Consider the following 21,148-nt stretch of genomic DNA (forward strand, 5'->3'; position numbering starts at 1 on the left):
GCTCCTCTGTCCATCTCCTTGCCCTCCTTTCCTGGGGATGGGGACATCTATCTCCCCAGCCCCGGTGAGGGAGTCACCCGGGCACCTGCGCCTTCTTCAGAGTGGACGCCAGGACTGAATCCCCGGAAAACCAACCTGCTTCCTCAAGCCCGTTAATGGGGTGTCAAGAAGGGAGAGTTTCGGCTCTCAAACTGCCCCCTTTTTGAGGGATGACCCACCTCCAGGTCATTCACCTTCCCTGGAGAAGTAAAGGAAAGCCTGCCCTGCTTGGGGCTGCCAAGACGAGAGGAAATCCCAGCTTGGCCGCTGCTGGCGCAGCCTGCCAATGGACTAGGGACCTCAGTTTCCTCAACTACAAAATAACGATAGCCCTACCTTGCTGGTTTACAGTGACAGAGAGATGATGTCTGTAAAGCATCATGCCCTACTTGGGCAGCAGATGATGCGTGGTTTGCGAGGTCCCTGCCCAGAGTCTAATAGTGACCAGGGAGAGACCTCTTCTGCTTCTCCTTCTACACCCTTGGGACTGCCCCACAAAGGGAGAAGGGTTTCAGAGAAGCCAGGACTGCTGAGTTGAGGTGGGTGTGGGCTAACCTTGGCTCCTCCTAGCACTCCTGCCTTAGGCCACCTCCACAGTCTCATGTGGCCCTTGCATGGGAGCCCCTCGGTGGCAGCATTAGTGTCATCTCTGGGCCCTCAGAGCTTGGCCCAGAGACATTCTGGGCAACATGGGGGAATTGCTTAGGTCTGACCAAGGCCTTAGGTCTAGCCAAAGTTTTGGGGAGCCCAGGTCCCAGGCCCCTTGGGAATGGAAGCTATTTAACTCTTGGGCTTACAACTAGACCTTGACCTACTTGTACTTCTAGACGCTGGGCTGAGTGTTCATTTTTCTATCTAGAACTCTGGCACAGCAGGCTTCTTCCTTCAACCCCATCAAGCTGCTGATTCAGAGGTAAATCACTCTTCCAGGCCGGGTTGGTTGTGTCACTCCTGTCACCCCAGCTCTCCCTCCATAGTGGCACCCAGTTGCAATGTTGCAGGCTATAAACAGACACATTGATGCAGCATTCCACCTGTCAGTCACACTAGAGCTTCCTTCCCACAGAGGAAATGGATGGGTCAATCCAATAATGGTGCACCAGAATCTGATGCTGTGACTAAGACCAAGCTTGGTTCCCAGGAAACCAACAGGAATGGGTCAGAGCTGTCTCCCAGATACTGATGGGTGCAGGAGCCAGGAGAGGCAGAAAGGCAGGAAAACTGTGAGGAGTGAGCCTAGCTGGGTGTTAAGCAAAATGGAAGGTGCTGGGGCCCTGGAAGTGGGGAGAAGGGTTGGGGTGCTTTAAGTGACAGAAGGGAGTGGGAACGCACTACAGAAACCAAGACCTTCTGAGCAAGAAGAGCAGAAAACAAGTGGCTCCTGAGTTGCGAAGTCTGTTCTCTGTGCAGCAAATGGGTGCTTGTCCTACCCCTAAGAACCTGACATAGCCACTGGAGAATTCAGAGTGAGATTAGGGAAATGAAGTTTGCGTTTCATGTGGTCTGAGGAATTGACCCTGTGAAGGCAACAGGAGAGTGTAAAAAGTGCTTTAAAACAAGAACTTTATTTTAATTCATAATCATCTGTATATATATATCTATAATGAGCATCTTTCTGTGTCATGAAATGTACTTCTGCAATATCATTTGTAATGGGTACATATTATTCTATCATAAGGATAAATAAAAATTTACCCAATTAATCCCCTATTGTAGGACATTTAGGTTATTTCCATTTTTTCATAATACAGACAGCGCTGTGTAGCTAAATCTTTGCGCACATCATAATTTTTTGCTAAGGAGAAATTCCCCAGTGTTAGTATTTACCAGTGAAATTGTCATTTACATTTTTGAAGTGTTCTTTGCCTTTTTTTTTTTTTTTTTTTTTTACTTTTAACTTTAGGGATTCTTATGTAATCTTGAAGTCTATAATAATCTGCTTATCATGATTGGGGGTGCTATACTCCAAATCAGTGAAATAAAGCTAACCCCTGTTTAAGTATCTCAAATTTTTATTGTAACTGTTCTTGATGAATCCCATTCTAAGATATATCACACATTCCTTGGGAAGCTGGACAGAATATATATTGTCCTTTTCAGGTTTCTCTTAGTAGTTCAGGGCTGGCCCTTTACCCTCTCTGACTCAAAATACTCATCTTCTGTAATTCCAGCCATCCCCTCTGTGCAGGTGACCTCCCAACCCAAGCTCTGGCTGCCTTCTGGGTGCTCTTCTACAACCCTATCCACAGATTCACACACAAGCAAGCAGAACTTTTCACCTCCCCCTTCCACACTGCCCCAGCAGCTTTCTCTCTTCCTAATTCCAGCTCCCTCTCTGGTGAACTCTTTGCCTCACCTGGTCCTCTGGTCTTCCTTGCCTGAATCAAGTCCTGCTTTCACATTTCAGGATCAGACTATTGTTGCCACAGCCTCCCCTTGAGACTCCCTGCCTGTCAGGCCTGCCCCTGCAGGCACCTCTGCCCTAGGATTATCTTCCTAACTTTGATGACCTCCCTAACATTCAGGTCCACACAGGAGCCTTGTGGTTCCCTCAGACTCCTTAGCCCCACATTCAATTCACTGCTAACTCTGGTCCCAAGGGTCCCATTCCAACCTTCTTTCCCACAACTCCCCTACCCTTGGCAGTAACTACAGGGCGGTGGAAAGAGAGTCTAGGAGTCTCATGCAGTGGAAAGAGAACATGGGATTTGAGTCTGAAAGCTGTGTGCTTGTGCTTTGCCATTTGCTGTGTGACCTTAGGCAGGTTACTGTCCCTCTCTGGGTCTCAGTTTTCTCTTCTGTAAAATAGAGGTACTCTCTGCACATCTGTCCTAATTGTTACAAAGATGAAATTAGATAGACTATCAAACTCCTTTCTAAACTGTAAAATGTTAGTCAAAGGACATGTGTTCACAGTAAAGCATGAACCTTTCACTGTATTTCCATTCTCTGAACACACTTTGTGTTTTTCTCCTGTCTTTGCTCCTTCCATTTGCTCTTCATCCCTGACTTCCTAGGATACTTAGCAACACTCACCTCACCGGCCATTCCCCCTTGCTCTCTCAATCTTAGTTCTCCCCCTCCCATTCCCCGCCCCCCCACGCCCGCCACACTTCAATTTCAGTCTCTGTTTTAAGGCCCAGAGCAAATGCCTGGTCTTCTATGAAGCACCTCCAAAGCAGCCAACCAGAAATCCTTCCCCTCCTCAAAACCCCCTAGCCCTTAACATTCATGTTTTCTTTTCTCCACTTATCACCTTCTGGGTGGTGACCTTCTGGGGAACAAAGTCTGCTGGGGTTTTTTTTTGGCCAGGCCACACAGCATGCGGGATCTTAGTTCCTTGACCAGGGATCGAACCCGTGCCCCCTGCAGTGGAAGTGCAGAGTCTTAACCACTGGACCACCAGGGAAGTCCCAAAGTCTGCATTTTTCTGCAAGAGACCTGAGCGGGTTCCTCACACTGCAGCTGGAGTTAGCTGGGGGTTAGCTCTGGAGCAGGGTCTCACTCAAAGGGTACCTCCCATCTATACTATCACTCAATGAGGGTAAATTTATTGCAGTTTCTCTGTATTAGGCTCTGGGGTTTTCTGGGCTGGCAGAAGAGGCTGACTGGCTGGCAAGATCAGCCTTTGAGATGACTTCTGCAATCAGGCTGCTTGGGGCAAGATCACCTCTATGGAAACCTTCCTTGGTGGACCAAATCATGTCCCTAGCCCCCTCTCTCAGGCTCTCAGAACACAGTGTTCACCCCCTGGGTGGGTTCCAGTTAGTCCTGAAGTACAGCACCCAGCAAGGTTTTAACTAGGGTTTTGAGAGTAGGGCAGCCCTGGGCCCCTGTGGCGCCTGCTACCCAGAGAAGAGGCCACAGTCCCCAAAGCAGATGAACCCCAGCAGGCGTTCCACCTCCCAGGTCCAGAGGGAGGGCTCTCTTAGATGCTAAAAGTCCCTCCCAGCCGTCCTCTATTTTCACAGCAACCTGGGAGGCAGGCAGTCCTAAACTATCAAGTGCAGGACACAAAGCCAGGCATAAAATAATCTGAAAGCAACAAAAGCTTGAAGATAGAATCTAGGCGTCATCACCCTGGCTGAAAGGAGCCTAATTATAGATAAAGAAAGTCGTTTCTTAATTCATTCAACAAATATGAATGGCATTCCTGCTCTGGGTCAACTACAGGTTTGGCCCTGGGGATGTGCTGAGGCACGAGACTAGCCCCTCCCCTCTCGCAGCTCCGGCAAAAATGGTGTATGACACAGCAGAATAAACGTTGTGCTGTTGTAAGAATCCTAAACGCAGAGTGGGAGGCTGCAGCTGGCTGGGAAAGCACTAGGGGTCCTGCGATGTAAGAGTGGGCCGAGAATTGCTCCAGCGCTCTGGGCTGTTCGGAACCCCGGAGGAGGAGCGGGGTGTCAGTGTGGGCTGCCGCTGATGCCCTGTGCAGTTTCATTTCTTATAAACACTGCATTGGGAGGAAAGAGGCCTCGGCCCTCCATCCGCCCCAAGGGGCCCCGAGGCGGGGGTGAGGCTCTGTGGCCAGGCCCGGCGGCCGCGACCCGGAATGGGGCTGGATGGGAGCAGCACCCTCCTCCCCCACGCAAATGGGCCTTGCACCACGGCCAGCGTCCCTAGCAGGCTTCTTGGCCTTTATGGGGGCAGCAGCACCCCTACTTCAACCTGGGTAATCGAGACCCGATCTGGAGCCCTTCACCGCCAGGTGACCCACGCTCGCGCTGACCGGGCTTGAGATGGGTGTGTGTTTGGAGGGGAGGGGGCCCAATCCCTTCCGGCCAACTTCCACATTCCTGCTCGGCCCCGGCTGGGGGTGAATTGGGGTGAGCAGCCGGCTCCGGGCTGGCCGGCTTCCTGGAAAGGGAGGGAGGGAGGGAGGGAGAAAGCAAAGCTTCCAGTCCTGCGGCCCGGGTGGCTGCCTGGGACCGCCCCTCCCCCTCCCCAGCTGGCTGCCCCGCCCGTGCCAGGCGGCTCACCTGCCGGCAGCCTGCCGGGGCACTTCCTCCTCCTTCTCTGCCCAGCCTCTGGCTGCGGGCCACAGGTTTGCAGCCAGCTCCACAGCTACAGACTTTGTGACCTCGGGCAAGTTGCTAAACTTCTCTGTGCCCGCCCTCCCAAGATGAAGCTAGCCACACTCAGGGTGCCGAGCTCTTTGTAAATGCCCCTCCGCCCCTTCCCTGGTTTGGCGGACACACAGTAGGCGCACAGAAATGGCGCCCACCTCTACGTTGCTGCAGGGGAGGCCGCACTGCGTCCCCTCCCTCGCTGGGCACTCCGCCATCCGATGCAGCCAGAGCGATCGGGTTAGACTTGCAGCTTTCCTGTGGGAGGCGCGGGTGGTGCTGGGCCGCTGGGGACGATTCCCGCGGGGGGTGGGCGCCGAGCCGAGCCCAGGCACTCAGAGGGCTCCCCACCTCCGCCTCGGCCCTGCCGGTGGGGGAAGGGCCGCTCCGGCCGCCCAGTTCGGATCCGGCCCCTCACGCAGGCCCCAGCCCCCAGCCCCCCAGCCCCCAGCCGGCGCGGAAGGCGGGGCCTGGGTTTCGGTTTCTTGCAAACGCCGAGGCGACAGGGAAATCGAGGAGTTTCCGGGAACCAAGCCGGGAGCGCAGAGGTTCGCAAGCTGCGGATGGGGGAGGAGGAAGGGGACGGGCGGGCGTCCAGTGTCGCGGGTCCGTGGCCCTCTGGAAGTTCCAGCGGGAGCGGGGGAAAACCGGCCTCGGAAAAGCCCCACCTGAATGCACCTGCCCCCAGCCCGCTCCCGGGTGGCGTTCCTTCAGAAGGGGGCGTGGTGGGGTGTGGATGAGGGAGCTATACTTGCATGGGAGGAGGGCATTGTGGGCAGGCAAGAAGTGTCTGAGGAATGTGGAGGCCCCCCTCCAATGGCTGAGGTCCCCAATTGTACCACTCGCTGTCGCGGTCACATCCTGATTTATTGTCTTCATAGCTCTTACCATTGCTGAACTTATCCTTTTTGTGTATTTTATTTGTTGGAGGATTCCTCCTACCTGTCTTGGAGCCCCTTGAGGTGCGGGCCTGCCTGCCTAGTCCAGCCTGCTGGGTCCTTCGGGCCTCGAATGGGGCTAACACAAGGAGGGTCTCAGTGAGTGCTTATTGAATGAATGAAGAAATGGAGTGAGTTAGAGGTATTTAGGGTGGGCCTTGTGGCCTTCTGACCTGCTCCCAGGGGACCTCTGAGCCCATCTCTTCTTGGCCCCTAGCCCAGTCAAGTCATGCTGATGCCCCCAGCCGAAGGAGGCCCCCCTCTGTAAAAGAGGCCTTCGCCTCTTTGGGAGGGAGTCCCCTGTGGCTCCCTGAGAACTGCCCTCCAGATGGGGTGCTTGGGCAGTGAGCAGACCGGCGTCATCACAGAGGAATGCTGGCTGTGGGGTCGGCCACTTCCTTCCCTCCCCAGGGCTTGCAGCTCAGGCCAGGGATGATTGTGGGTTGGGCCTGGATCTGAGCCAGGGAGGCTGGGAGTTTGGGATGGTGAGGCAGAGTCCAGCACCCTACCCTCCCTGACCTCTTCAGACCAAAGTAATAGCTGCCGTGAAGGTGGGCAGTGCTGCCTGCAAGCCCATATTTCCTAAATTCTTGCTTTTGAGCTCCTACGTAGGGATCTCCTTACTTACAGTCTGGAGAACATGGCTCTTGGAAAGACACATCGAACAGGTAGAGCTCCCTCAGTCCAGAGGAGCTGAGGGTGGGGCAGCTAGCAGTGGTGGCCACTCTGGAGGCCAATTAGCTAGTGGAGGGGCAGACAGACCCTTAAGCATTCCTTGTCCAGTCCAGCATTGATTTCCTCTGGTCCAGGCTCAGGATCAGGGTGGTTGGCCTGGGAGAGGGCCAGGGAAACTCCAAATGCTGCAAGAGTGGAGAGTGTGCTATGAGCACAGCCCCTGGTGACCCTGGTGACTCAGCCTGGGAATCCCGACTCCAGGGGCTTCCCTGGAAATAAGGCTTAAGACAGTGAGGGGGTGCACCTAAGGGGTCCAGGGACCATGGCAGCAGTTTAGTGAGGTCCCAGACCAAATAGGGTCTTGTCCTCTCCTTCTCCTGGGCTCAAGTCTGGACCCACTGATGCTGTTCCTCTGCCTAGTCCAAATAGTATCTTTGAGGCAGAGAACCCAACCCTGATCCTAGCCCATAAATTGGACTTGGTGGAGGACCTGATCTTCAGAGTGTCTGTGTTGGGCTCCATTTGAGGTCACATTTTAGAAACAGTAGATGTAGCTTAAACTAGAAAATATCAACAGGAATACGTCTTTGTAGCTTGGACTCAGCAAGTGCTGAGTTATAGGAACATTCATAGAAGGAAAGCAGGGCAAGAGGCAAGAGAAGAAGGGGTTGGTCCAGTGGGTGCTCTGTCCTGTTCACTGCTGTAGCCTCCAGATCCAGCCTTGGCTGAGCACAGCAGGTGCCCTATGAACCAGTGTGGCATGGATGGGAATGGATAGATAGACGATGGTTTCAGATTGTCTCAGCAGCATGCACGTTTTCCCTGAGATGGTCTTGGCAACAGACAGTTTTCACAGAAACTCATGGATGCCCCCAAAGGGAGGGAGGAAGGGAGGGACATGGCTTCCCTGAGTAGCACTGTGGTCATTTCTGTCTGGTTCTATCCTTCCAAGGGGATCTTTGCTCTCTCTCCCATTGCCCTGTTCACATGTGTGTCGTCTCCCGGTCCTGCAGAGAGACTGGGAGTCTAGTGACGAGGGCCTGCCAGCCACTTAACAAGGGGAAGGAGCTGTTAACATCAGGTAGGGTCTCTCTTCCTCTCCTGGAAGGTAGGTCCACAAAGGGCCTCAATTTAGATAGAACCTCAGCCAGGTGTGAGAGGTTCCAGTCCTTTCTCTGCATGAGTAAGTCCTCAGGAAGTATCTGTTGGCTGACTGAGTGACTGGCGGGAGGGGTGAAAAGTCAGCAGAGACCCACCTGCCTGGCTAGTCCAGAGAGAGCATGACTGTCTGCCCTCCAGCTTGGCAAGTGAGAGACTACAATGAGCATGTCACCATGTCAGATAGCCAATGTGAAATGCTGCTCTGGGAGTATTTCAGAGGACTGGGTCCATATTGGGGGGCAAAATGGACCAGGGTTTGCTGGGAGAAGGAGCTCTGAGCCAGGAGGCCTCAGGTGACTGGCCACCCCCAGGAAACAAAAGCTAGTCTCCCTTCCTCGAGAACCCTCAAGAACATTAGAGAAGGCTTCCCACAGCCTCATGGGCTGGAGCACACATGTATTACTTTATTTTTAGTGGAGTGGTAACTCCAGAAGGCTGAAGACTTAGGGGCATCTGATGATCACAGAATGTTACTCAGCCCTGTGCCTTTGCCAGCCATGCAGGGGGACTTAGAAGTGAGTAGGCACAGTTCCCACCACTAAGCTGGATGTGAGCTCTCCAAGGACAAGAGATGTGGTTATTACACTCAGAGCCATTTCCCTGGCACCCAGCACACTCCTTGCAAACAGTAGGCACTTAGTAAGTGTACTCGATTACAGAATGACAGATGTATGTCCTACCTGGAGTGTAAGGCGAAGGAGCAGCAATGCTGGGGTGTGGGGACAGGAGCAATTTATCTCAGCCAGTGTTTGCAGATGGCCACTCTGAGGAGCTGGCATTCAGCAGGGCCTTGAAGGATGATGAGTCAGCAGTGGGAGAGGGTGTTTAGGATGCAGGAACAGCCCAAGCAAAAGCCTGGAGGCTCAAAAGTGCAGGACAGATCCTACACTGTGGTGTGGCCTTGTATGGCTGCTTTAGGAACTAAGGCTGGACCAGCCAACCAGGGCCACACTGTGAAGAAGCTTGAATGCTCCTCAGGAGTATGGACTTGATCCTGGCAGACAGGGCTCTGAGGGGTGAGACCCATGGTTTCTCTCCTTCTGGAGAACCAAGGTCTGTCATCAGATGTTTGTTGAAGTAAACTCTAGGCCAGGCCCTGTGAGAGTAACTGGGAGTCTGACCTGTGCTTCAGAAAACTTTCTGTGGAGGAGGCACTCATGCAACTCTGTTCTTGCATGACCATGAGAGTGAGTGCCTCCTTAAATGTTGTACCATAGACCCCTGCTTGCATCGCCCTAGTCTGGGACCCTGCTGCACACTGGATAGGAGGCAGCTCAGGTAGCTCCATGTGGCTTAGGGCTCTGGCCATAGGGGATAGAGAGAAGTGGGCCTGGTTGAGAGCAGGATCCGTGGATGGTCAGGATGTGAGATGGGTTGGAGCAAGACCCTTCTCAGTCCCTCCCTAGGTTCCCCACTCTGGGAGAAGTGTAGGGGAACCCCCACTCTGCCTAAGGGGCCTTTGCTTCGGTCTTAGGTTGTGAGTCTGGGGAACTGAGGGCATTGAGCTAAAGAGTAGGGCAGGAGGTCAAAACTCACAGTTTGCCCCAGGAATGCCCAGGTCGCTGGTGATCACAGCCAGAACCAGAAACAACCTCCCAGCACTGCTCGGCCCTGCCCTTTGGACACTGCGTGTGTGGGTACAGCAGGTAAAGAAGGCCGGATGAGGACGCCCCACTGCTGGATGGGGTGTGTCTATCAATTCATCATCCCTCTGCTATCCAGCAGGACCAGAGTCCACCTGCTAGGGGATTAGCAGTTCTGCTCCCAAGCCCCAGCCCTCTGGACGCTCTGACCCTGTGGCAGCAGTGCCCCCTGCTGGATAGCACCCTCCTCGGGGTCTAGGGAAGAGAAAAGGGTGCATGGACAATGCTGGCTCAAAGGGTAGGAGCAGGAATTGAGGATGGACTTTGGCTAAGGTAGATAGGCGGGTGCCACCTGGTAAACAAAGCACCTGCTTCCTGGTCAGTAACCTTTAGCAGACTCCAAGAAAAGGGAGACGTGGGGTTTCTAAGGTGAGGGGAGGCGAGAGAAAGAGGACCCTGTCCTCTCCTCTGGTGTCATGTCCCAAGAAGGCCTGCATCCTAGACAGAGCACACATCTCCTCAGGTGGGCTCAGGAGCCCCATCAGGTTCTCCCAGAGCAACCCCCCTGGTCCCTAGAGGGATTTGTCCTGGGACTGAGGGCCAAGGGATAGGCTTGTGAGGGGACAGTGCCTTAGGCACTCTAAAAAGAGGAAGAGTCATCCCCAGACAGAATTCCTACCCCAGCTGTCCAGTCCAGGCTGAGAATGGAGACAGGAACATGTCAGAGAACAGGAATCAGAGAGTCCATGAGGAGCTGCCTGGCTTCTCAGATTCAAACCTTATCTGGACTCATTCCCCTCCTGAGCCCCAGGCCAGTGCCTCGGACACAGGGACCAATTGGGAGTGCAATGAGATGCCCAGCGGACAGAGGAGTGAGAGGACCCCACGTGTGCCACCTCAGTCCCCCTATCTCTGAGCCAGAAAGTCCACAAACAGGGCCACACCCTGGGCAGCCACTTCCCAGGAGTTTCTGCCACTAAAAAAGAAGGTGGCTTTCCCCGACAAGTCGTGCTCTCCCATAGCCCTGGCACCTGGAGTCCCCACCTCAGATAAGAGGCTTCTGGGAGTTTGTTTACATCGTGACTCTTGGTTACAGTGAGGCCTCACCTGGCTCCTCGGAGCCCAGGCAGCAGTCTTGACCCCCAGGAAACTTGTTTCCCAGGCCAAAACAGTGTGGGTGTTTGCTGTTCTCTTTGAGACAGACCCTAGAGAAGGCCTAGTGCTCAGGAGAGCAGTTCCTCACCATGGCCCAGGTGTGACCTTAGCAGCCATCTTGATGCAGCAGGACAATGTAAGCTCCTCACAGAGACTCCTCAGAGCCCTCAACTACCAGGCTCTCAGGGAGAGATGAGGCCTATAGGAGGATCCTTGAAGAGAAGAAACGGATGCTGTGTGCTGAAACTGCGTACGCACCCTAGGTGCCAGCTCAGCCAGCAGGCCTGGTGCCACATGGCCCGAGAGAGGGTGGAGGCCCTGGGAGCAGTGAGCTGTCACCCGTTCGTGGGAGGGCTGGCCCACCGTGCTGAGGATTGTGGGATGGGAAAATCAACTTGCAGACCCCCGGAAGCACAGGAGCAGAGTGAACAGTGGATTAGGTCAAAAGGGTCTAATTTCCTTTGACAAGCAAGCCTTGTGAAGGCCTTCTGGGCTGTGCCTACGAACTGCACCATTACCTCGTGTGCACTCTGTGTGGGCCTCACAGCCCTAGCAACCAAAGTAGGGCTGTCCCTTGGGTGGGAGCCCACACCAGAGCCAGGGACATGACAACTCTGTCACAAAGCTCCCAAAACACTTCTAGAGGAATTGATCTTCTCTCAAGCTTCTCTGCAATTTTTCTCTTGTCCTTTTCCTGCATATGTGTCTTTTCTCTCCCACTTCTAGCCCAGGGATACTTTTTTTTTTTTAATTTTTTTTTATAGCTACTTTATTTATTTATTTATTTATTTATTTTTGGCTGTGTTCGGTCTTCGGTTCGTGCGAGGGCTTTCTCCAGTTGCGGCAAGCGGGGGCCACTCTTCATCGCGGTGCGGGGACCGCTCTTCATCGCGGTGCGTGGGCCTTTCACTATCGCGGCCCCTCCCGTTGCGGGGCACAGGCTCCAGACGCGCAGGCTCAGTAGTTGCGGCTCACGGGCCCAGCTACTCCGTGGCATGTGGGATCTTCCCAGACCAGCGCTCGAACCCGTGTCCCCTGCATTAGCAGGCAGATTCTCAACCACTGCGCCACCAGGGAAGCCCCCAGGGATACTTTTGATCATTGGTGCCATGGGGATGGATTACTTGACAAATTCAGACAGCAAACATTTACTCTCTAGCCAGGTGACAGGCACAGAGGTCGGTGCTATGGGCACAGACATTCAACCTGTACTATGTACAGCCTGTACTATGTGCCAGGCATGGCTCTAGACACTAGGGATATAGAAATGAATAAGATGAAGTCCCTGCTGTCATGAAACTCATATTCTAGTGAAGGCAGGCAACAAACAACAAGGAGAGTGTCATACTGTGATAACTATTATGCAGAGAAATAAAATAGCATGATGTCATAGACAGTATGGAGGTAGCAACTTTAGATTTTGTGTTCAAAGAATATCTGTCTAAAGGAATGATATTTTAACTTTCTAAATGACAGAAGGGGCAGCAATGTGCAAAACAGTGAAGAGCACTCCAGGCAGAGGGAATAACTAGTGCAAAGGTCTTGGGAAGAGAACAAACTCAGTGTGTTTAAGGAAAAAGATTCTTGTGACTGCAGCATGGAAGCCAAGGGGGAGAATGATAGAAGATGCGGCCAGTAAGATAGGCAATGGTCAGATAATGTGGGGCATTTGGGGCTTGAGCGTATGCCAAGGGAATGGAGAGCCTTTGTATGATGATATGTATGGAGGTGAAATGATTCAGTGTGCATTTTTAAATGCTCACTAGCTGCTGTTTGCAGATTGGACTGTGGTCTAGTCCAAGTCTTTCTGCAAGTGTGGAAGCAAGAAGACCATGGGGAGGCCAGTGTAGGAGGATGATCCTGGAGAGATGAACCAGGGTGGTGGTGGTATCAATGGAAAGAACAGGGAGTGGATCCAGGTAGAGTATGGAGGAGAAGCCAAACAGAGCTGAAGAATGGGAGAAAATATTTGCAAATCATATGTCTGATAAATGTATATAGAATATATAAAGAATGCTTAAAGCTCAATTATAAGAAGACAACACATTTTTTAATGGCCAGAAGATTTGAACGGCTATTTCACCAAAGAAGATATGCATATGGCAGATAAGCACATGAAAAGATGCTCAACATCAGTAGTCATTAAGGACATGCAAACTGAAACCACAATGAAATACCACTACACATCCACTAAGAAGGCTAAATGAAAAAGACTACACCAAGTATTGGCAATGATATGGAGCAGCTGGAATGCTCCTAAGCTGCTGACAGAATGTAAAATGATAGAACTACCTTGGAAAACATTTTGGCATTTTCCTAGAAAGTTAAATATACACCTACCGTATAACCTAGGCTTTCCATTCCTAGGTATGTATGCAAAATAAATGAAAGTATGTGTTCACGCAAAGACTTGTACATGAATGTTTATTGCTGCTTAATTTGTAAAAGACAGAAACTGGAAACAACAAAAATGACCATTAATAAGAGAATGGATAAATAGATTGTAGCATATTTATACAGTGGAATACCACGTGGCAGTAAAAAGCAATGAACTAGGTAACATAGAGTAAATATCCTCTTCCCTGTCTCTCCCAGTGAATGCAACATTAAAACCTAGACAAAATGCATGGAAGACTTTCAAGAGTAAATAGTAGCAGGTGAATTGGGGAAGAAAAGCAGAATTTGGCGTACCATTGAACTAGGGGTGAGTTTTCCATTTTCCCTCCAGTATTCCCTGGGCCAGACTCAAAGCATCCTGAAACCTGAAAGTGGGTAACTGGGCCACAGACAGTGAAAACTCTAGGAGAACCCTTCTAGTTCTGGTTTGAAGAATGGAAAGGGAACTCCTAATGCTAAGAGAGAGTGAGGAAATACCCCTTTAAAAATTTTTCTCCATTCTCTCATACCCCAGCCCCCTAACATTCCTGCTGCAGTCTGAGGCTTTCAGGCACCTAAAACTCTGAGGGAGAGAAACCTTTGTTCTGATTGGAGGTGCATCAAGAGATCAGGACAAATCTAACTGCTCTCCTCTTTCATTTGCTCTCTCTTTCTCCATCCTTTTACCACTTAGCCCTGGATGCAAGAAGTACACAACAAAGCAAAGTAACTGAAACTCCAGGTTTTTGGCTAGAGAACCAAAAAGAGGAGCTCCAGAGAACCCAAAAGTACCAAAGAGATTGTGGAGAAGGCAGCACTCAAGAAACTGACTCCATAAAGTTGTTTATGAACTCCTGGGCTCACCCCCAAGATGAGCATGCAGGGATTTGATCCTAAGCAGCACACCAAAGACTTGAGAACTAAACTAAAGAATAAACCACCGTCTGTTCTCAGACTGACCGCTGGAGGGTGCACATACAGGACAGATCTAAACAGCACTGAAAAGCCTTTGAAAATGGAACTAACATTGAAACCACAATCCACAGTAGGCTGGTCAGAATTTGTGGCCTGAGCCCAATAGAGTCAATTGCCTGCTAAAATATAAATGTCAACATTCTTCATAGTATTAAAACAGGATCCAGAGTCTCATAAAATTCAAATGTCCAGTATTCAAAACAAAATTATTTGGCATACAAAGATCCAGTAAAATCTCAACTTGCATGGTAAAATATGATTAAAAAAAAGGCCAACAGTGAGATATTGAAATTAAATGACAAAGATTTTAAAGTGCTATAATGAAAATGCTCTAAAAGGTAAAGGCTAACACTCTTGAAATAAGTGGAAAGATAGAAAGTCTTAACAAATAAATAAAAGATAAATAGAGAAACTAAAATTTTAGAACTTAAAAATATAAGAGCCAAAATCAAATACTCACTAGATAAGCTCAAGAGCAGAACAGAGAAGACAGAGGAGTCAGTAAGTAAGTAAACTTGAAGATAGGCCAGTACAAATTATCTAATCTGAGTAACAGTGAGAAAAAGATTTTTTAAAAAAATGAATAGAGCCTCAAAGACAATACCAGAAAGTCTAACATTCATGTCATTGGAGTTCCATAAAGAGAGGAGGAAGAGTGCAGTGAAGACAAAAAATTTGAAGACATAATGACTGAAAACTTCCCAAATTTGGTAAAGGACATAAACCTACAGATTCAAAATCTCAGCAAGCCCCAAACAGGATAAACCAAAGAAATTCATGCCCATATGTATCATAATGAAACTGTTGAAAACTGAAGATACATACACACACACACATACACACCTGTATGTGTGTATTTCACTATATATTTCATTATATATTATATGTATTTATGGTATGTGAATATATTAAAAGATGTATATATTTTAATATATGTATGTGCATATTTCACTTTATTTATATCTGCCAGAAAAAAAAGTTTCATTGTGGAAACCAGAAGGAAGTGGATCACATCTTTAAAGTACAAGAGGAAAAGAACTATCAACCCAGAATTGGATACAATTCTGTATCCAGTAAAAATACCCTTCAGGAGTGAAAGTGAAATAAAAACATTTTCAGATGAAGGAAATCTAAGAAAATTCCTTGACAGCAGACCTGTTCTAAAATAATTTCCAAAAAAATTTCTTCAGACAGAAGGGAAATGATACCAGAAGTTAACTTGGAGTATCAGGAATGAAGGAAGACCAAAAGAATGGTAAAATCTGGTTAATTTAACATTCTACTCTTTTGCTCTTGAGTTCTTTAAAAAATGTTTTATGTTTAAAACAAAAATTATAACATTTTCTGATGGTGTTTTCAATGTATGTATATGTAATATATTAAAACTACAACAGAAGGAGGGGAGAGTAAAGGAAGCTACATGATGGTAAGTTTTTACATTCTGTTTAAAATGGTAAAATGTCTATTCTAAGCAGACCTGAAAAGGAAATATGTATATTGTATTGTAATCCCTAGAGCAATCACTAAAAAAAAGAGAGAGGTAATTACAAACACAACAGATGCATTTAAATGGAATGCTAAAAAAAAATGTTCAAACAATCCAAATATACTCAGGATAAAGGGAAGGGAAAACAGAAAACAAATAATAAAATCCCTAGACATAAATCCAACCATATCAGTAATTACATTAAGTATAAATGGTCTAGGAGTAATGTCAGCAAAAATGGAGGAGTAGGGAATTCCAAAAGCCTATCTCTACACAAAAGCAGCAGAGAAACTGGCAAAAACTGTCAGAATCAACTTTATTGGAACTCTGGATACTTACCAAAATTTTACATCAACCAGAGAAATGCTTAATCAAGAAAAACAAAACAAAATGCTGAATCTTGGTAGGAGAATTTTGTGGTGTTTTAACTTACCCATTCCCCTCTCCCCAGCTTGGTGAGAGCCTTGAAGACAACAGCCTGAATTCCCAGTTTAGGTTCTCAGTACCAGAGGGAGCAGAATGGGCCCTGTTCTCAAGGAATTGTGGTTGTTTGTTTTGACCTATCTTTTCAAATACACATGGAACATTCTCAAGGAAAGATCATATGGTAGGACATAAAACAAGTCTTAGCAAATTTAAGAGGATTGAAATCATACCAAGTATCTTTTTGATCACAGTGGAATGAAACTAGAAATCAGCAACATGAGGAAAGCTGGAGACTCTACAAATTGTGGAAACTAAACAGCTCATTCCTGAACAACCAAAGGGTCAGAGAAGAAATCAAAAGAGAAATCAAAGAATATCTCAGAACAAATGAAAATAGAAACACAACTTACCAAAACATATGGGACACTGCAAAAGCAGTTCTGAGAGGGAAGTTTATAGTGATAAATGCTTACATTAAGAAATTAGAAAGATTGCAAATAAAAACCCAGCTTTTTACCTCAAGGAACTAGAAAAAGAAGAACAAATTAAGCCCAAAGTTAGCAGAAGGAAGGAAATAATGAAGATCAGAGTAGAAAAAAATGAAATATAGACCAGAAAAACAATAGTAAAGGTCAATGAAACTAAGAACTGCTTTTTTAAAAAGATAAACAATTGACAAATCTTTATTGAGACTAGTAGAAAAAAAGAGAAAAGACTCAAAATAAAAAGTGAAAGAGGAGAGATAATAACTGACACTACAGAAACACATAAGATCATAAGAGACTACTATGAACAGTTATACACCAATAAATTAGATAACCTAGAAGAAAGGAATAATTTCTTAGAATCATACAACCTAGCAAGACTGAACCAGGAAGAAATAGCAAGTCTGAACAGGCCAATAATAAATAAGGAAGTTGAACCAGTAATCAAAAACCTCCCAATACAGAAAACTCGAGGGCAAGATGGCTTCACAGGAGAATTCTACCAGACATCTAAAGAAGAATTAATGCCAATCCTTCCCCAACTCTTCTCAAAAATGGAAGGGGAGGGACCACTCCCAAACTCATTCTATGAGGCCAGAATTACCCTGATACCAAAGCCAGGTAAGCATACTACAAGAAAGGAAAATTATAAATGAATATCCCTGGTGACCATAGATGCAAAAATTCTCAACAAAATATTAGCAAACTGAGCTGAGAACTTATTAGAAAGATTATATACCATGGCCAAGTGGGATTTATCCCTGGGATACAAGAATGGTTCAACAAATGTAAATCAATAAATGTGATATACCACATTAATAGAATGAAAGAAAGAATCATATGATCATCTCAATAGATGCAGAAAAGGCATTTGACAAACTGCAACATCCTTTCAGGATAAAAACTCTCAATAGATTGGGAATAGAAGGGACATACCTCATTGTAATAAAGGCCATATACAACAAACCCACAGCTAACATTATAATTAATGGAGAAAAATGGAAAGCTTTTCCTTTAAGATAAGGAACAAGATAAGCGGGCCCACTCTCACCACTCTTATTCAACGTAGTACTCTTAAGTACTAACTAGAGCAGTCAGGCAAAACAAAGAAATAAAAGGCATCCAAACTGGAAAGGAAGAAGTAAAATTATTGTATTTGCTGATTATATGATCTTATATATTGAAAATCCCCAAGACTCAACTTAAAAAATTATTGGATCTAATCAATGAATTTAGTAAAGTTGCAGGAAATAAAATCAATACAGAAGTTGCTTTTCTGGGACTTCCCTAGTGGTCCAGTGGGTAAGACTCTGCGCTCCCAATGCAGGGGGCCTGGGTTTGATCCCTGGTCGGGGAACTAGATCCCACATGCATGCAACTAAGAGTTTGCATGCCTCAACTAAGAAGTCCGCATGCTGCAACTAAGAAGTCCGCATGCTGCAACTAAAGAACCCGCATGCCACAACGAAGATTGCGGGTGCCACAACTGAGACCTGGCACAGCCAAAATAAATAAATAAATTTTTTTTTTTAATTAAAAAAAAAGAAATCAGTTGCTTTTCTATGCACTAACAATGAGACGTCTGAGAAAGAAATAAAACTATCTCATTCACAATAGCATCAAAACAATAAAATAACTGCTCCTATGACAATTATATTGCAATATAAATGTATCAAACCAATATATTGTACACCTTAAACTTACACAATCTTGTGTTTCAAATATAACTCAATGAAAAATAATAAAAATTTAAAAACTTACTATAATGCTACTGTAATCAAAATAGTGTGGTATTGACAAAAGATAAATGTATATGTATATCCAAATTTATACATATATATATTTGGAACAGAATTGAGAGTACTAAAACAAACACTTACATTTATAGTCAATTCATTTTTAATAAAGGTGCCAGGACAATTCAATTGTATTTTCAACAAATGGTGCTAGGACAATTGAATATCTATGTGCATGAAGAAGAAGTTACATAATTACCTCATATAACACTCAAAAATTAACTCAAAATGGATCATAGACAGAATTGTAAGAACTAAAGTTATAAAATGTTTAGAAGTAAACGTAGGAGAATATCTTTGTGACCTTGGATTAAGCAAAGATTTCTGAGCTACAATACCAAAAGCACAACCCATAAATGAAAAATTGACAAGTTAGACTTCAAAATGTAAAACTTTTGATTTTCAAAAGACATCATCGAGAAAATGAAAAGTTAAGCCATAGATTTGAAAATATTTGAAATCCTGTATTGGATAAGACATATCTAAAATATATAAAGAACTCAAAAGGCAGAGGCAAGAAAATAAAGAAATGAGACATGAGAGAACAAACAAAATGAACAAAAAAATGAAATGGCAGACTTAAGCAATAATATATCAATAATTACATCAAATGAAACTGTTTCAGCATCATTAATAGGTAAATGCAAATTAAAACTATGATGAGCTATCACTACACATCTATTAGAATGGTTAAAATAAAAAATATTGGCAAGACCAAGTGTTGGTGAGGAGGCGGAGCAACTGGAATTCTCATACGTTGCAGATGGAAATACAAAATGATATAGCCACTTTAGAAAACAATTTGGCAGTTTCTTATGTAGTTAGACATTCATTTATTATATCATCCAGCGATCCTACTTTTAGGTGTTTATCCTAGATAAATGAAGATGTATGTTCACACAAATACCTGTACACAAATGTTTATAGCAGCTCTATTTATAATTGTGAAATACTGGAAGCAGCTCAAATATGCAACCAGTGAATGGATAAACTCATGCATCCATTCAATGAAATACTACTCTTCAAAAAAAAAAGGAAGAGAGGGAGGGAGGAAGGGAGGAAGGGAGGGAAGGAGGAAGGAAGGGAGGGAAGGAGGAAGGAAGGAAGGAAGGAAGGAAGGAAGGAAGGGAGGGAGGGAGGGAGGGAAGGAGAGAGGGAGGGAGGAAGGGAGAAAAAAGAGAGAAATGAACACATGATTTGGGTGAATTTCTTAGTCATCATGCTGAGTAAAAGAAGCTGATCTCAAAAAACTATGTGCTGCCTGATTCCATTAATATGACATTCTCAAAAAGGCAAAACTATGTTGATGGAGATCAGATCATTAGTTCCCAGAGGTTAGGGGCAGAGGAGTTGGAGATAGCATCAAGGATTATTTTGTTCTGTATTCTGATTCTGTGGTGTTGGTAACTCACATATACCCATGTTAAAATTCATAGAACTGTTCACTAAAAAAAAATTTTTTTAACTGTATGTTAATTTAAAAATAAATCAAACAAGGAATAAACTACAGTTGACCCTTGAACAACACAAGGGTTAGGGATGCCGATTCCCCTATACAGTCAAAATCTGAGTATAACTTTTGACTGCCCCAAAACTTGACTACTGATATCCTACTGTTGACTGGAAGCCTTAACAGATAACATAAACAGTCGATTAACACACACACACACACACACACACACACACACACACACACACACATTTTTTTGGTTTGGCCGCGCCACGTGGCTTGCAGGATCCTAGTTCCCCAACCAGGGATTGAACCCGTGCCCCCTGCAGTGGAAGCACAGCGTCTTAACATAGGGCTGCCAGAGAATTCCCCAACACATATTTTCTATATGTATTATATACTGTATTCTTAGAAATAAGTAAGCTAGAGAAAAGAAAATGTTATTAAGAAAACAATAAGGAAAAGAAAATACATTTACAGCACATATATGTATTTATTTTAAAAAATCTTCATTTAACTGGACGCATTGCAGTTCAAACCCATGTTGTTCAAGGGTCAGCTGTATTGATATATACTACAATATGGATAAATCCCAAAATAATTCTGCTCAGTCAAAGAAACCAGGCTGAGGATGATCCTATTTTTATAAAATTCTAGAAGATGCAAACTATAGTGAGAGAAAACAGACCCATGATTGCCTAGGGGAGGGGAGGCACAAAAAGAGTAGAGGAAGGGATTGCTAAGTGGTACAATGAAACTTTTGGGGGTGCTTGATCTGTTCGCTATCTTGATTGTGGTGATGGTTTCACAGGTGCATACAGATTCCAAACATTAAAAATTGTACACTTTAACTAAGTTCAGTTTCTCCTATGTTAATCAGTAAAGCGGTAGAATAAAATGCAGTGGTTGCCCTCAAGGAGCACAGGGTCTGGTGACAAGGAAATTGAGTTTTGTAACCCAGAGTTACAGGAAAAGAAACTGTGGGAGTCCAAAGCTGGAGCACACCCCCACGCACCCCAGTCCCCACCCAACTTAGAAATCCTCCTGTAGCTGGCTACCGCTAACACTGTTTAACCTTTGCATCCACAGCCTGAGTGACAGAAAACACACGGCCAGCTGATGGTAAAGCTGAGCACTTGAGAAAACTTTTTCTCTTTTCAGAATGCTCTCCCAGCACTTATCTTTTGTCCTCATTCTGTATCCCAATCTACCTTTCACAAGCTGTGGGACTTTGAACAAGTTACTTAGCCTCTCTAATTCTCACTTTCCCCATGTATGAAAGATGGATAATTAAGTGCCCTCCTGGCAAAGTGAAAGACACCGAGGCTATAAAATAACAACATATCCCCAACTAATGGAGGATACTTCTGGGAGGCTTTTGTCTTATACATTTGTGAATGTATATATTTTTTTACATCATGCCTGCAACACTTTTGTTGCTGAAAGAGAGAACTGCAGCTCTGGGATAGGACATCACAGTCCTAAGTAAGGTTGGGTACCTTCTCATTCCACTTACTTCCTAGGGCTGGGAGTG

At 46.2% G+C, this 21,148-nt stretch overlaps 1 protein-coding gene and 1 long non-coding RNA gene across 3 annotated transcripts in view; one reads left to right on the forward strand and one right to left on the reverse strand.

Annotated features, from left to right (window-relative positions):
- LOC309622816 (uncharacterized protein) overlaps positions 1 to 20,469 on the forward strand; it is a 99,170-nt gene extending 78,701 nt beyond the window's left edge. Inside the window, exon 4 of one of the 2 annotated variants that reach the window (XM_082379029.1) lies at positions 13,691 to 20,469. The gene's annotated coding sequence lies outside the window, so the exon portion shown is untranslated. The remainder of the gene's footprint in view (positions 1 to 13,690) is intronic. The other variant, XM_082379028.1, reaches the window with a different exon arrangement.
- The window catches only part of LOC309622827, a 153,017-nt gene that overhangs the window by 13,448 nt on the left and 118,421 nt on the right, over positions 1 to 21,148 (reverse strand). The gene's annotated exons all lie outside the window — the stretch shown is intronic.

This window comes from Balaenoptera borealis, assembly GCF_965194805.1.
Source record: "Balaenoptera borealis genome assembly, chromosome: 2".
NCBI classification, from domain to species: Eukaryota; Metazoa; Chordata; class Mammalia; order Artiodactyla; family Balaenopteridae; genus Balaenoptera; species Balaenoptera borealis.